We start from the raw sequence: 13,339 nt of genomic DNA, 5'->3' as shown, positions 1-13,339 counted from the left end.
GAAAAGAGGAAGGGAGAGGATGGCTAGTTGAAATTATTTTTCCTTCCTCACATAAAATACAGTAGGTGAATCCAATGTTGAATTAGATGGAAGTATTAGTGTATTCCAGTCATGAGCATAAGGTATCACTAAGACTGCCTTCCAAAAAAAAATCTTGTGTAGGAGACCTCCTGAGAATGAATTAGGCAGTGTGTGATGACATTGAAATAAAGGGATTTGTGTAGCAGTAGCTGGAAGCAGAGGTTGATTTGTTCTCCTGCCAAATGGATATATACTGACTTCACTGGGATTACTCAGTACGTGGGGACCAAATCCTGCTTTTGCTGAAACCAGTGACAGAACTCCTGTTGACCTTAACAGAACCTGGAATCAACACTCTGTTTCTTGGTGAATTATGTTTTCACATCGTTTACAGGAGGGAGTTTTTTCTTCTTGGTCAACATGGAAGGAGCTTGTCAGAACATCACAGAGATCTATGAAGTAGCTGCAGACTAATGTCACTGGGAATGAGAGGAGATTTTGACCCTGTTTGTTGGAGAGGAGACGGGAAGTAATGAGCCCAGAGTGCAAGGAGACCACTGGAACTGGAAAATTTGGAAGCTGCATGGCAGGATCATAACAGCCACTGGAGCTTGGGGTTTGCTGCAGTTAATAGGTGACACAGAAAGGCAGGGACTTTCTTATCCCTCTCACTTTCCCTTTACAATCAAAGCTAGAATGTAATATTTCTAATGCTTACACTTTAGGAGTTGCAACAAGTAAGTTCTGCTAGTGGCTTTCCTCAGTGAATGGAATGGCACATCAGCTGAGCCTTTCCTGCTTTCTCAATTCCCTGGAAAATTCTGAACATGGCAGTAAATTCAGAGATTTAATTGATGGCAGGTCACACAGCTACTGGCTGAGGAGTGCTGATGTGCACTCTGAGAATGGTTAATGTTTCATTTTATTGCATAGCCAAAATAAGACAGAGCTACAGTGCATACTCTTTTCCACTTGTACTCTGGGGATTCTGAAACATTTCACTTTTTCCTGGTGGCTATATGGAGCAAAATAAAACATCAGCCAGTAGTTTACATTTTTGCTGCCTGCTTTATTTAGCACCATCCCTGAAGTGACTCTGAGCATTTATAAATAGAGAACTCTCACAACACTGAGCCCATGTGAAAGATGGTGTCGGCTTTCCTCTGTGGAGATTAAAAACAGGATCTTTTGTGCCAAGCCCAACTTCATGGCTAAGTTAAGGCAGGGAGCCTGTTTCTGTCCCATCATTGGCTGTGTTGTGGATTAATGGTATAACTTGTTTTGTCAGTCTGTCTTTGCAAGTGAATTCACTGGTCTGCAATGTGATAGGTACTTAAAAGTGAAACTTGAATCTAGATCCATGAAGTACTGTCCTTCCTAAGTGAAGGATGCATTGCAAAATGAACAGGCATTGCCATTTTTCAGAATTTTGTGTTAGTAAAATTGCTACTAGGTTAGAATGGAAGTATTTTCTGTCCCTAAAAAGTTAGGGGCTTAATCTTACCATGAGACATAATCTATTAGAAACGTTTCTTTCTGAAGCTTTCTGTATAATTCTTTCTATTCTTTCCTATATTCACTTGTCTTTGTGTCAGTAAAAGACAGTGAATTGCACATAATGCAAGGAAATGCATGTTCTTTTTAGATGTCTTATATGTTTAACAGCTAAAATCAAAGAGGAGAGACAGCCTAGTGGAAGTTGCTAATCAGCAAATCCCACAGTTCAGAACTTCCCCAAAGAGAACCAACAACCCTACAAACAATATAAACCAGCCTGGTGACATGGAGAAGTACCTGATGGCAAGGTCTCTGAAGAAAGCATGCTTTGACAGCCTGTTTTGTGCAAGATATGGATGCCCAAAACAGGAATCTTTCTTTGAGAAGGGGTCAGGACAGAATACAAACAAATCAGTAAACCAGAAACGCTTGTGGGACAAAATATTTCAGTCTTTCAGGCAGTTGAAGGCCAGACATTCAGGCGAAGTAAGTTAAATAACTGGTGGTGCACTTGAATGAGAACATTCATCTTGTTTGTCAAAGCCCCACAGATATTCTTCAAACTGACAGAAGCATCTGACCACATTTCCCCCTTTTCCTACCCTGAATGAACTTGTGAACTACTGGGCGCTGCCTGGGTTCCGGGCATTTCAATAGGTTTGGCTGTATTCTAACATTCAGCCTAGAGGAATTCCTGTTAATTTTCTTTATGCTCTTTATTAAACTTTTGTTTTGTTCCTTCAGGCCTTTTCTGTGTGTTGAATGGGAAAACCATTTTATCTGATGAAATTTACATTTCCGTAATGGTGAGCAATGGGTACTTTCTCTGAGAACATACTATGCAAAGACCCAGAGTCCAAATATTCTTGAACTTTGTGTTTTTTGGGTGGTAGGTGAGATACACATGGTCCTAGACTTCAGTTTTGTGTGAAGTGACTTTGCTCTGTACATAGGATCAGGAGATACAAAAGCTTGATGCTCTGCATCTGAATTTGTTATGGGCAGCTGTAAATTCCAAACAGTTTTGGGGCTTGTTCCATTAAATTTATGAGTGTTCTGGACACTGTTGAGGAGTGCTTGCAGGTGCTCAGCAGCTTAGAGTGCTTAGCAGCAGGTGATCAAGTGAGTAAATATCTGGGGGGGTGCTGGGTGTTATTGTGGGAGCCTGCAGACAGCAAATCCAGAAACTTGGGCTTCAAGCATTTTCTTTTGGCTCATATGATAACATCAGGGGAACCACGTGGAGGAGCCTGGAAGAGATCAAGGGGTTTTTTTTGGTGGAAACAGCCAGCCATCCTCCTGCCACAAGTACTGTGCAGCCTGCACTGCTGAAAGCAGTGTTCTCTCAGCTGCTTTTCTGGGTAAGCATCACAATGCAAATATCAAGATGAAATCCTGCCAAACTCACCAATTTCTTAGATCTTGGATATGTACGTATAGGTACATATGCTACTGAATTTGTCCTGTCAGATGTTTGTATAACGTGGTGAGGCAATCCTGCTAAGCCTTGTGCCTTTGTGGTTGCACTGACAAATCTACTGAAACTGCACATCAAAGCCTTTTAGTGTCACTTAAGACATTTTGCCTGATGAAGCTTTTAAATATGCCCTTCTTTTTAAATTTTATTTTGGACATGTCAGAGAGCCTCACAAACAAGTTGTATTAGTGTTTTAACCTGGCTCAGAGCCTACGACTATTTTTTTTCCCTGTACTTCTAATGTCTTTAGGCATAGAGAGGTTTACAAGTTTGGGTTGGCTTGGCCATTGCTCCTTTTCTGTCTCTCAGAATGCAGGGCATAAACCAATATAATCATCCATGGACTGTAAGGAAGATGATCTCAAAGGCAGTCAAAAATCTGTTTTGATGCTGCTTAAATGAGAAAAACATATAATTTTACATATAAAATAATCTAATTCTTTCATTTGCCTGAAGCTTTGAGATCAAATTCAGAGAAACAAATTTACTGCAAACAAAATGAAACAAATATATTTTAGCTGATTTAAACTTTGTTTTCTGCTTGCTTCACCTCAGGTCATAAGACAGATTATATATTTGTTCTCCCCATAGAATAACTTGACAATTAACTTTGGAAACAGTCCTCTAGGAAAGGTGAGACTGTGTCACAGGATATGAGATGAGGCAGCGCTCTGAGGGGATGGGAACAAGCAGTTCAGCTCAATACATTATACATCAAATTTATAAAGCTGACTTTGACTTTAGCAGGACAACAGGAGCCTTGTCCAAGCAGCTGTCACCAGGACTGGCGCTGCTTATGAGACTGGGCTTGCTTTAAGAGCTTCACTGGAGAAAGATTTAGCACCAGGAAGTTTCCATTTGCTTGTGTAATGGATGTTATGGCTCTCTCTTCACTCTTTCAGGCTTTTCCTGGCTCACACAGCAGCACCTTGTAATACCACAGCATCATTTATTTAGGTCCCCGTGAGGAGGAGCTCAGGCTGGTTGTTTATTTATGCTTGGAAGTGGGCAATTTTCCTTCAGCACAGCTTTCCCTTGCCACAGGAGTGAGAAGGGACTGATGTATTCCAAAACAATCCAATTAAATGTCAAAACTAAGAGCAAGTCTGATTTCACAGTCAGAATACCCTAAATGATAACTTGATCTAACATTCACGTTAGAGTGTGATTTCCAGTGTCCTTGGATACAGCTGTTCTGCATAATGATATAAAGTGTGATTAAATAGAAGACATTGCTAAACACTTTGTCAAACCCATATTATGGTTTGGCAAAATATACCTTGTGACCCATTATGAACATTTTTCACTGATGGCAGCTGTTCTTTCAACCCTTAAAATCAACACAGTACTTTATTTGAAATATTTAAATACAGTTTTCCAGCAGCTGCGAATTTCTTTTCGTCCCATCTAGTTAGAAAAGTGTCATGTACCTCCAAATTAATTTACAGGTTTGCTACTACTAACAGACCTTAACATGGTTATGAATGCCATTAATTTCTGTACCCTATGATGAATACAGGGAGAACAAAGATCATTAAGTAACATATCCCACAGCAGGACACATTCCACTGAAAAAGTCCAGACATCATGAAAAGATGAATACAGGAACGAACAGAAAGGGGGCTCTTGAGCTATTTAATTTTTCATTTTGTACTTAAGAGCCATATTTTTTATTTGAGAGTCAGCCAGCATTACTTGGGACCAAAATTTATACCTGAAAATGTGAACTGGAATGTTAGAGATAGGGGGGAAAAAAGATGCAAGATCTTCAGCTTGTCTAAGGCTTCTTGGTGCTGCTAGGCACCAGAACTGTTCTGGTCAGGACCATGAAGTGTCCTGGAAGGATTGAGTTTGACAAGGTAAAAATACAATGATAAACCCAAAGGTTGATCCTGAAGTGATTAGCTATTTAATTCAGGTTGATACTGAAATGATTAGCTATTTAAAGTGTTTCTTAAACACTTTAAATTTAAAGTGTTTCTTAAACACTTTAAGTAGCTAATCATTTGGATTTAATGTCTACACATATGAATTATATCTATAATTCTGTACACTAAAGAGATCCCATATAATTCCATTAATGAGTCATGAAACTACTGAGCAATAAAAATATAAATCACAACAAAATAGATGTAGAATCATGGCTATGCTCAAAAAAGTATTGCTGCCACAGCAAATAGCCCCAGTTGAGAAACACAGCAGATTTTCTTCTCTTTTAGAATAATTTAAGGATAGCTATGGCCAAGACCAACCAGCCTGCAGCAAGATTCTGATGTTTAATTTGCTTATTTTGTGTAGTTGTATGCTTTGTTAATGCACCAAACTTGCAGCATGTATAGACCAAATGAGAAACGGTCTCAGGTGACTCTCCTGTATCCCAAGTGTGTCCCCAAGAAGAAACATGAATGATATCGAAGTGGAGAGGTTTTTTTTTTTTTAATTTGTTCAAACAAATTTGCATGGAAGAAAAACACGAGTCATAGTAATGTTTCAATGTCTGTTAATGTGTATTGTTACTATGCTCAGTAATTTTAGTGTATTTTTTTCTTGGGATGTGTTTATAATGCTGACAGGCAGAAGTCATGTTGGCACCTGGGCAGATTTTCTGGTGAACTGCTTGACAGGTTATAAACCTGCAATAATGGGAATTTTTTTTAAGAGTCATATTAGGAGTGTGAACACACTTTCAAATCCAGATCAAATATGAACCTTAATATACAAATTAGGTAAAATGTCAGTACGTAGTCAAATGTTCCCTGGTAAAATTAGATACAGTACCAAAAGAGATGACATTTGATGCCAAAAAATCAAAAAATACCTGAGATGTGGTTTATTTCACAAGTTGACTTCCTGTGAGAAATCCCAAGCCATGCCAGCTGAATCCAATAAAAGGACAGGAGACTTTGGGGGGCGTAGATGTAGAATATGATTTTATAATATTTTCTTCTAAATGCAACTTATTTCAGATATTACCAGTGAAAGCACAGTAACATTTAAAGGGAATTTGTGTTTCTGCTTGACATTTCTTGGCTAGCATATCTAGTGCAAAACCCAGAATTAATGACAAAATCCAAGATATAGTGTGGGGTTTTTTTTCTGGATTTGTAAACATCTATCACAAACATCTATCTCTGCTCCTTGAGTATGGTAAATCATCCTAGAATACTAGCTACTGTATTATATATAAACAGATTTATTTTGTATACCTTTTGTAAGGTAGGAGTTTATGGTTGTCAGTAATACGAGTCCACAGAGCTCAATGACTGTCTGGAATCACGGTGATCAACTCCCTTTTAATGATTAATGATCAGGTGATTAATCCTGAGAAACAAGCTCTCCAGCATGTTGGTGGCATTTCATATGAAAATTTTGATTTGTTAGAAAGAAGAACATAAAATTTTGTGCAGAAAGCAGCTGAGCTCCATTTGAAGCTGCCCACAGGACCAGTCTCCTCCAGGGCCCATGTCCCCGGTAGAGGCTAGTGTGGACATTTGGTGCACATCTGCAACCATGTTCAGTTTCCTCCTAAGGAATTCAGTCCATGTGTGGTGAAATAACTCTGTGAAATTCCAACTAATACCCAGCAAGTGGCCATTGACTGGAGAATTTAACTCAAAACCGCAGCACAGCTCTGAACCAAGACAAATCGAGGTGTCATACCTTCCCTCCTTTATAGAAATTTGCATTGGTAACTTGTTAAAGAAGTTCTGTCTTCAGGACTAAAAATAAGAATTTTTTTTTGCGGGCAATATTGTATAGCTAATTTGAAAACCAGCATTTGATTTCATTGACTCATATGCTAGATAGATGCATCTGAACACATCAGGTTTTCCCAGCTAAATCAAAAAAACATTAAAAAAGGAAAAATATTCCAATTAATCTCAAATGTGCCTTCACATGTAAATACAATCATGAGACCTGCCTAAATGTGAAACATTTACATGTCTTCAGATTTGTTTGTTTTACTTTTCTGAATGCAGATGATCATACGTGCAAAGAATTATTTTAATTGGCATAACAGATACCATTTCTTTTTATTTAACTTTGTGCAGCTTACTTCATTTCCCATTGAAATGAGCAGAGACTCTTTTTCTCCTGAAATGTTTGCAACTTGGCTTTTTGGAAATGAAGAGCTGTTGCTTCAGCAATGAGTTCTTCAGGCTGCCACGTGTGAAAACACATATAAAATATGGAGATAGTGTGTATTTAGTAGGAAGATGGCAAATCCGAGCTTGCTGTGTAATTCTTAGTGGGTGTGGAAAGAAAGTGAGATAAAAGTGTGAAGGGCAAGGTTTGTGAAGAACCAAAAGGGGAAAGTGCAGTGGGAAGTGGGATGGAAAAATATCTGAGCTCCTTTCTGCCCCAAGGAGTGGGGAAGCAAATGCTGTGCAGTGAGTGTTTGTGCTTAGAAAGGAGGTGCTAACCTGCTCAGTGGAAATCTTGACAAAATGTCTGGGCAGCTCATTTCTCTGATAGCCATGGAGCTTGCCCCTGTCTGGCTTTCCCCATGCAGAGACATTCTTTCCCCTGCTTTACTAGGGCCCTGAGAAATAGAAAAGATGTCATCTCAAGCTAATTCTATAAACACTGCTATCAAAAAAAGGCATTTTAAACTATCATAAAAAGGCCCATTGTGCAACTGGACTCTTGGAACAAGAATGGCTTATAGCTCAACCATTGTTAAAGGTTAATGTTCCTATCATTGCATTCCTTTTTCTAGTTCCCATAACCAGGCTGTAGTGATAGATAAATATATGAGCTATTTCTTTGTGTTGGCAAAATCACAATTCAGAAAGACATAGTTTCCTAGGTTATTTTTAAACTAATATGCTGGTTTATAGCTAGATGAATAAACCCATCTTTTTTAAGAGAAAAGACTCCTAATGTTCTGTTGCTTTTGCAGAGTGTGAGCATTTGTGAAAGTTTTTGTCTATCAAAACAGAGTAACAGCTTTAAGAAGTCAGCTCATGAACTGAAAAGGAAACTAATTAAAACAATAACAATTTACTCTTGCCAAATGCTAACCAGTCTTGTACTTTCCACAAGTATTTTTTCTTTACACAATTATTGTATTTATTTCAAATTATTTTTGTACAATTATTTGAATGTCTTTGTCATTGCTGTGCATTGTTATGTTCCTGTAAGTGCTGAATGCTGATTCCAAGGCAGAAATTCTATTTTCTGTTAGCTGGCTGAGCAACAGAGTCTGCCCATCTCTCTTCCAAGCTCTCCCCATTTTCACACAAGGAGCAAAGTAATGACTTCTCTGTTTTAGAGAGTTGCTGTGCTGCTTGGTCAGTGTACAGGAGTGCTTCCTACCAAGAAAGTACTCTGATAAAATGTTATAACTTTTAAGAAACTCTGCAGATTGAGGTCTAAAAGTTTTCCTGTGACATGGCAGGAGTAGAGCATCTTAGCCCAGGTTTTTTTAAAGTCAGGACAGGGAAAATTCAATCGTCACAGTTCCATCTGATTTAGAGGAGCTTCTGAACATCCACAAAATTGTTCTTGCCCAGCACTGCTGCTCTCCTCAAACATCTGCTGAGCTGCAGGTGCATCTGAGCTGGTGTCTGAGTGATGGAGCTTGTGCATCCTTCACTCTGTGTTTTTCAGGCAGTTTTTGGGTGAGTCCTTAGCACAGCTGTGCTGTGCTCAGCACCTCTTCAAAAGGGCTGAATGAAGAGTGACTGCTCCTGGTTACAGGTTTTACAGGTTTTCTGGTTCAGGGACAAGCTGAGAGGAGAAGCAGGCCAGCTGCAGATGCCTCCTATTTTTGGAGTCAGTCTACCTAGAACACTTCTAAAAGTAATCCCAAATAATTTTTTTTTTTTTTTTTTTTTTTTACAGGCAGAGCAAGCATTCCAGTAACTCTTTCCTGGCTCGTGGTGGTTTTGAATGAAAGTAAATAATTCTCCATTTAACAGTCTCAAGGAAAATATCTGTGAAAGGTAAGCTGATGAGATATTTTTATAGCATGGATCCATGGCAGTGATATATCCTAGTGAACAGAACTTAGGCTCCAGATAGTGTCTGAGTAGATGGCCCTGGTTCCCTGCAGAGATTTGATAATCAAGTTGTTCTTTGGAAGCAAGAGATGGATGGGGAAACCAATTAAGGAAATTCTTAGGGAAATTCTTGTTTTTTAACACAAGGAGAAATAATGAAGGTCTGTCTGTAATTGTTTTCTGGATATGAGCTCTATAGCTGCCAGCACTGTCTAGGTAACCTGTTAGGTATTTTTTCTGTAGGAAATTTAGACTTCATTTAAAAAAAACCCAATCAAACAACCCAAAACCCAGACAATATCCACCCACCCCCCAAAAAAAAAAAAAAAAAAGAGAAAGGGAAATGTGTATTGATCTTTCAGCAAAGAACAAATACTGCTGGTGCATCTCAAATTAGTGTCTGGTTTGCCTTCACTGTGATTATAAAACTTATATGGTTTCAGATGCTAGTTTAGTCAAAATCTAAGCAACTCTGCAAATTTTAAGCAATGAAATAGGTCTACAGGTTTTGGCCTCTGGTAAAAGGCTATAATAATACAGATAAATAAACACATGACTGCTTACCCACAATATGCAAGTATTTGTAAGAAAGCAAAAAAAAAAAAAAGAAAACAAAATTAAAAGAAATATAGGTGCAGTTTTATTCAAGAGATCTCATTAGAATGGGGAAAATGATAAAGTCTTAAGTTCTTTATTTACAAAAAGGCTGTATTTATTTAAGGTGATAAATAATGTAAGAGCTTAGTTGATGCACATAACAGGAAGAATTGGGAGGTCTTGTTATATATAATAACCCTGTTCTCCTAAGGCTCTTCCCTACAGTTTTACTAAAGTTGTTTCTAAAGCCTGCACAACTCTCAGATTTTATGAAACTTTGTGTAAAACGTCACCCATTGCAATATAGGGCAATGCAATACTCATTACTCTTTCAATTTTTGCAGAATACAACCCTAAATAGTGAGGTTCTACAAAAAAATTGATTTTAGGGTTTGCTCATTTTTATTCATCATTAAAATTAACCTAACCCAGAAGCAAACTTTGATTAGAATCAGCAAAATTATAAAGATGTTTTTGCTAAATTGAAAATTAGTATGTGATTTGCTGGTTTTTGATTGACTATGGCTTTAGGTTTTTAATCTCCCTTGTGACATTGCTGTACAGTAAGTGAAACATTTTTAAAGTGATAGGTTTTTAACTTGGACTGGTAATAAAGTTTAAATCTTCTGCATGGAAATACAAAATTTAGCTTTTAAAAATTTCACAAAAATAGAATAGCAGTATAATAGATTTTAAGAAAGGAATGTATTTGTTTTCACTGCAGTTATTCTAATTAAATTTTTGTAAATCTCAAAATTATTTCCAAAAACATTTTGAAATTCATTCTCCTCCTGAAAGCACAGTGTTTTAATTAAAAACAGTTCAATTAATCTTAAAAAAATAAAAAACACATTCAACTAAGGAAAGTTTGACTTTAAAATTACACTTTAAAATGACTGCAACAGATTGGTCTATCACATTAAAAACATACAACATGATTTGTAATAGGATATGAGCAAATTCAGGTGGCTTTTTTAATTCACTTGTCACATTGGCATATCAAAGGGGAAATCTACTGAAAATAATTTTTATTTCTTTGTATAAAAAGAAATTCAGCCCTAATTCTCTTTAGCACTTAGATATTATCAAGTATTATATTTTAAAAATATACTTAAAGGACTTGTTTCATGGGAACTCCCCCTGACAGATGTTGCAGTACAATTGTGAAGAATGATCAAAGAGAGAGATTGATTAGACAACTTTCACAAAAACAAAACCCTGCTTCCCTTCCCTACCCTCTCTCTTCTTCCAGCCCCCTGTGATTAAAAAATAGCACTTAAAATTGTGTGACACACTCTGAGGAAGATTGCTGGGCTTAATTTCCTTTCTGTTTTTCCTTGACTCCCTGTATAACCCTTAATGTCAAAGCTCAGAAGCTTTTTTTGGCAGGAGGAGAGGGCTGTGCCAAGAGCAGAGGCAGCTTGTGATATGCTTTAGTTTGTCACTCATGTCTGCAAACACACACCTTGGGTGACAGCCAAAAAACCACGGGACTGTGGGGAGAAGAGCAGGATGAGCATGGCCAATAAAGGATGTTATGGTCATGAAAATATCAGCCACATTGTGAATATTTTTTCCTTACAATGGATTTGTTGCACATGTAAACTTCCTTTTGTAGTAACAGAGCATAAAAGATTGTGGGAAATGGAAAGAAACTCCTAGAGATGCAGGAGGGTTTGATCTGCAGTCTTGGAAGAAGCTTGGATTGATGTAAAAATAAAGCACACAGATATTAGGTAGAAAAATCATAAACTCATGTTTCTACAGTTGTAAGTGAGAGTATGCCTTAAGTGAGAAACTGAACTGATAAGATGCTGAAGGGTTCCTAATGTAGGGGTGTGGTTGTGTAGAGTAGCTAAGAGTTTAGAAGTTATAACAGAAGAATATGTGTGGTACTAGTCCATTGGATAAAATATCCACAGTGCAGCAGAAGTAAGTAAAGGTGATAGGTTAGAAAAACAAAATAAACCCTGTGGCAACTGTTCATTGGTTCAGAAAGTTCTATACTGCCTTGTAACAAAGAACTGGTGACTACTTTGAGCTATAACCAACTTCTTGCTCCTCTAAAATCTCACAGCCCCTGAGACTGATGTTTATCAGAGCAATGAATCGTTCTTAGCCCAAAGATGGTCCCACCCCTTCACTAACAGCAGTGACAATGATAAAAGATGTCTGGGGATGAACATATCTGTCTCTTTTGTGTAAAACTTAGTCAAGTCACCAGAAAAGAGAGTGGAGCCAGTGTCACATGATTGGGTTTTGGGTGTTCACATTTACAGTGCAGCCCCCTCAGCATCCCCTTCATCCACGTGTGATGTCAGGGGATGTGAGCTCCCATCAAACATTGCCAATGCTTGTGACTCATGCTCAGAGGGATGGAATTAATTGTGGTTACATTTCTGATGCTAATGCTGCTGTTTGCTCTTTATGTGTAAGAAACAGGAAAGAAGGAAAAGGGGCAGCATTCTCCTTTCTAGCAGCTACACAATAAAGTGTAGCTTTCAAAATAAATGACTGTTTTTTTTCCAAATTTTATAAGGGGGAAAAAAATAATCCTCCCGAGATGCAATCTTGAGCAAAGTACAAGAAGTTCCCAAAGGATGCTGAACATGAGCAAAAACATTTCCAGCATACTTGTAGTAATGCTGTGTTTACTCTGTCAATTAATGATTCATTACCCAAAACAGCTTGTGCATTACAAATGGCTCTGCACTGCATTTATGGAGCTGAAAACTGTAAATGGCAAAGATGGCTTAGCTTTTCTTGCAGCCATTTGTTTATCTGAATACCAGAAAAGAGAGCTGTTGAGAGAGTGGAGGGCACCATATATTTATTTGTTTAGTCTTGCAGTGCCTTTGCTCTTCTGAGCTCCTATACTCTCCATGGGCCTTCTCTTGGGTCTGAGCAGAGACCTGGACCACAGATTGCCTCTATTCCCCTTCCAAGACCTGTGGATGCATTGCCTCCATGGGCAGAGGGACTCCACAACTGCCTAGAAGGTGAAGGCACAAAGGAAGTTGCTTTCCCAGAGCCATTCTGATATGGTCATGCAATTGCTGCAGGACAGGAAAGAGGTCAGACCAAGTATTCTGCTGGTGTAAATCAGTCCAGCTTGTCATGGACTTGAATGGAATAGGCTGATTTATACAGTTGGGAATCTGACCTGTCACAGAGAGAGATGGAAAATGTGGCTCAGTTAAATTCAGTTGGAGTTGTGCTCCCTTGTCACGTGTGTAACAGAGCTGAGGTCCTGCAGCTGTTGGAGATGCAGCTCAGATTTCCCCACTCTGGTGTTCTTAAAATTATAGCAGAGCTTTTCAATCATGGCACATTTTTTTTTATTTTATTTCCATCGGGCTGTCTGAACTTGGTTAACATGATTGTAACTTCATTAGATTTTTTCTAAAATTAATTTCACCCCAATGGCTTTCACCTCGATAAATTACCTCATAAATGGACACAGGTGAAAGCTGGAATCCTCTAGCATTAGTCTAAAATAACAATTTTAATTGTTTTACTTTGCACATAATAGTTAAAGAATTTGATCAAAAGCCCATTGTGGAGACACTGTCTTGCCTTCAAAAGGCCACACTAAGCACACTTTGCCATTGCTGGTGCCAAAAGATCCAAGCTGTTCATTTGCAGTCTTATCTTCAGGACATGTCGGTACACAGATTTGCTCAGAAAGCGTCAGGCATCCAGCTCTTCTCAGTCCAAGGTGCACACGCTCCATGTCTAACAT

Source organism: Lonchura striata, chromosome 5 (genome assembly GCF_046129695.1).
Source record: "Lonchura striata isolate bLonStr1 chromosome 5, bLonStr1.mat, whole genome shotgun sequence".
In the NCBI taxonomy this organism is placed as follows: Eukaryota; Metazoa; Chordata; class Aves; order Passeriformes; family Estrildidae; genus Lonchura; species Lonchura striata.
The sequence above is the reverse complement of the archived record's forward strand: the minus strand, read 5'-3'. Positions refer to the sequence as shown.